Source organism: Castor canadensis, chromosome 14 (assembly GCF_047511655.1).
Source record: "Castor canadensis chromosome 14, mCasCan1.hap1v2, whole genome shotgun sequence".
Taxonomy (NCBI): Eukaryota; Metazoa; Chordata; class Mammalia; order Rodentia; family Castoridae; genus Castor; species Castor canadensis.
In genome coordinates, this window is record NC_133399.1 from 113,672,636 (window position 1) to 113,677,230 (window position 4,595).

Sequence of the window (4,595 nt, forward strand, 5' to 3'; positions counted from 1 at the left end):
ACAAAGTGTTAATTTAAGCCACAGGGTAATGGCTTAAATTTATCTATGAGAATGGCTCAGAGTAAGACTCAACTCCTGTGTAGTGCTGAATTTGATCAGGCTGTGGAGCCAAGAGAACTCAGATAATGCCTTGGGGTCGGTAGACTGAAGGAAATCTAAGCATACAGCTCAGGCAAGACCCAGATCTTACCGCTAGTACTTACTCAGGAGAGATGAAGGCACATGGCCACAAGGAGGCATAAATAGGTTCTTTATTTTCTTTCTATTGTTTGCCTATTTTTCAAAACTCACCAAATGTAACACTCACAATCTATGTTTTATTGAATATCAGCCATACCCAAATTAACAATAAATGAAAAAGGAAAAATTGTGTTTCTCTGTCACGAGGAGTTTGCATCTCCATAGTGAGGACAAGGGGTTTCACACAGGAGAACCAAGCCCAGTACTGAAGCTTTTCCAGGGAATGACATCACTGTTCTGGTTTCTTCAGATGGAAGCTCAGACCACCCCATTCCTTCCTCCTCCTCCTTGCTTACCCAAGCAGTGTCAGGCACTGGTTTCCCGCCACCCTGTGTAAAAGAAAATGAAATATATCAAACTGCTCACAATTTAGTAGAAATCACAAGCGTGGAGTTCCAGACTTGCACATATTTCACCACAATACTTACAGGTCTCTTCATTCTCTGTTTCATGTGTGGACAATTCCCCACCTATTTAAATGTCATCTTTTCATCTGTAATCAGTAAGGATGGAGACAGCAAAACCCTCAAAGGTTCTTCTCCCGACTCACTTGTTTTTATTCTCACTGTAGAGCAGTCGATCTCCGCCGGCAGCAATGTCCCACTCAGCGGACAGCGGGCAGCATCTGCAGACATTTCCAGTTGCCACAGTGGAGGACACTGTGCACAATGGAGGCCTGGGATGCTGACAGATGTCAGGCGAGGCACAGGACAGGTGCCTCCCCCAGCAAAGAGCTCACTGCTCTAAGATGCCTATCGCTTTGCAGTTCTCTCTTGCCTTTTAAGAAGGAAGGCTGATGCCTTCTGGAGGTTTAGGTTTTAGACATCTATTAATCTTCAGGTGACTTTTAGCACTTAACTCCTAATTCACTGTGACTATTAAGAGACAGGGACTTACTCGTTTTGCCCAGCCCCTCCCTGTGTGACCACTTGCTCCCATATTATTTCTCAAATAAATCAGTTTTCCCTTCTCACCTGTGATCCACAGATAATAACAGATATTGATAGATACATCTGTTGATAGACACTAAATTATTGCACTGTTGAATCTGATTCCCAACTTTCTATTATGCTCCTTCTTAAAACCAAAGCTACCTGCACCATACTTAAACAAAAACTATCACTTTTTCCAAGGTTTTAATACCTGGGGGGTGGACTGGTTACTTGTTATATAATCCGTCTGCAAACACCACGAATGGTGGAGTTATGTTGTTGAAATTTTACATCTTAGAACTTAGTTTCCAATTACAGATGGTAAATGGCTTGAAAGATTCTTCCAAATTTCCCTTTGATTTTTACCATTTCATTTTCCAGATAATTTAAAAAATTGTACTACACATAAGAAATAAGAATTAACACACAATCAGGTGGGAATCTAGGAATTCACTGAATGGATTTCACAAAGACTTAGCATAAATGAGCAAATCTAAAAAAATTCATAAACATTTGTTGTGACTCCTTTGCACGCTCTCTCAACTTACTCATTTGTTCAGGAAACAATTTGCTCTTACAGATAACACAACATTAATTTAGGTTCTATCTAAGTGATCATTAAAGGTTATGATTAAACTCCAAATAAATGCTGCAATTAACCCTGATTACAAAATATATTTAAAATGTTTCATTCTGGCTTAATTGATAACGTCATTCAATTGGAGGTCCTCTGTTTTGCTTTGGAAACTCACTAACTTTTCACATCACGTGCATAATACGAATAACCTACGCAGAAAGTATTCTCCCAGGCTAGTCATTAGTTGACTGAATTCTCATCAAAGGGAGTTTTGCATGCAGATAGACTAAGCTGTTCCCCATGCTCATTGTGGAACATGGACATGTCTTTTAATTTTCTGTGTCTCAGGGCCGCCTCTTATATTCTCCCTACAGCTAAGTCTTGTCTATAGACTTGTCAAGAACTGGGCTCATCCACCTGCTGCTGATGTTTCTTAGGCTGCCACCAGGTGTCACTGTTTAATGGATTATCTCTTAGGGTCAGCTGCTTTCCTTGGTGTAGATCTGGACTAACATGGCTCTCCAAGGTGTGATGGTACCACTCCTTCACGACAAGAAGTCACAACTTGGCCAAGTATGCACCTATTCCATTTGGGATCCAAAATCTGCATATCTTTGGTTAGCTCTTCAATTTCCTAGACCTGTAGCGCTAGGCCAGAGGTGACCATCTTTGTCCACCTGACCATCCCAAATTAACTGTGCCCTTCCACCGGTAATTGATACCCAAGAAGTAGGGTGGCTTTTCTTCAAACCATTAAAATGCAAACAGTGTGCTTCTCCCCTTCTCCAAAGCTTGGCAGCCAATGCTTCAAGGTGACTTAGCTCCTGAGGCGATGACAAAGAAGTTGAGAAGTTAGAGTCCCAACTTTTTTAGAGTTGAGACTCTAAAGAACTCAACTCCCAGCCTCTGGCTAGTAATTAGCGTCAAGAAAATGAGGTGAATGTCTCTTCGTACCCAGGAGTGTGTCAGCTTCCCCACTGGTGAGTAAGAAAGCACTGAGCCAAGGCCGGGTCTGTAAGGTGCTCATGTAAGGCAATGGTGTTCCACCCTGTTCACGTGTCCAGCAAAAGGGAACACAGGACATGAGCACTCCAGTGAAGAGAGATAAAGACCCATTTAACAGGACTTATCCCAGTGGTGGGAGGCAGTGGAAATCTGCCCTTGGCAGAGATCACAGAGAGGCCATGACCCTGGTGGAGGCTGTGGTGGGGTTTTAAGGTCCACTGGGGGTAGAAGTCCTGTGTGACTGACGGAGGAGTGTACTTTGCCTCCTGTAATCATCCTTAGCTGGAAGATAGGATGAAAATTAGGGACGCTGTCAGCTCTTCATCAAAGACTGGTCTTGGGGGCAATTGCTACAGAACACAGCCTGCCCTGGACTGTTGCTAGAGACGATGACCTGACCCCCAAAAGTCAGAGCTACAGCATGGGCTGGCTCCCACAGATCGTGGACCACAATTCCATTTGCTACATGGCCTGAACAATCCCTGACCATTTTTATCTCTGCTCCCTTGAAGCACTGCTGACCATCTAAGTACCAAAGAATAAATATTAAATGATGGCTAATGTGTGGGATCTTTCGAGAAAATTCTAGGGCATTATTTTGACTGCATGTTGCAATGTTACTTTACTTAGAAATTAGGTTTTTAGTTTTGTTGGAATAAATTATAGGAAAGTATCAACTTACATCCTACAAACTGCGTTAGTCATAATCAATCATGGGAATGAGTGGTACTTACAGTTAGATAAGCATTCTTTTAGCAAATGAATGAATGAACGAAGGTCCAGATCAACATCCTCCAGTTGGAAGTCTGCCTGCTAATCTTGTCTGCATTATATACTTAATCCCTTCCGTATCTCTTCATGCACGACTTGCTATGTAGGGTTATAAACTCAACAGAAAAGGAGGCAGCTCTGCACTCCATCTTTGAGACCTCAGTAGCTGCTCTACAAAACCAACATGTGACAGCATTGACATTTATTTCTAACTCAGGCAACTGGCAAGGAAAAGGTTTGAGCCTCCAACCTTCCCAAGCAGGAGGTAGGAGCAGTCTGGAAGTAAGGAAGGATGGAAGCAGAGGCTTTCCCATGAAAATGTCTGTGGTGTCGGGTTCCTGAAATCAAAGCCCCCACAGGCTGAAGAGGAGAGAAGAGCACACTCTTGTGCAGCTGCTGTGATGGAGTGAGGAGCTAGTCTGCCTTCAAGGTCCCCAGTAAAGGGAATGACTCTCAGGCATTGTGATGCAGAGAGATTGGAACTGGAGTCTGCTGGCCTGTGCTGGCCTCCTGCAACTGTACCTGCCAGGGTGAATCCTTTGCTCCCATTTCAAAAAGCAGCCCTATGGAATTTCATCATATTGGCTCTTTGCCAGCCCCAGGACCACCATGGTGACCGTATCTCACAATTTCATCCACATGTTGGCATTTCTTTGGCAAAGACTCAAGCTTGCCACTGCATCATGCTGGGCAGGTGCCTCTCTCTCCTCCTGGCTCCTAATGAATAGCATGGCTGCCCCAGGGTTACATTTTTGCTCTGTGGATTGTTGTTCAAATGGTTTTTGTTGTGATACAAATGGCCAGTCATTACGTGACTCCATTCTTACCTCTGTACCTGGGAAATCACCTACTGAAGTTGCCCCTCTTTTAGCCTGGCCTCCTGGACCACTTTGGTGGCAGGAATCAGAGCACTGACTAACTTAGGATTCAGCAATGTGCTCATCAAGGTTTGGCCACATTCATGATCACTATCCACACCTAGGGTGGTAATAATCGATGGATCTGATTTGGCACATGTCAGACATCAAGGAGGCTTCTTCTTCTTGGATGGGTGGACAGTATGAGCCAGG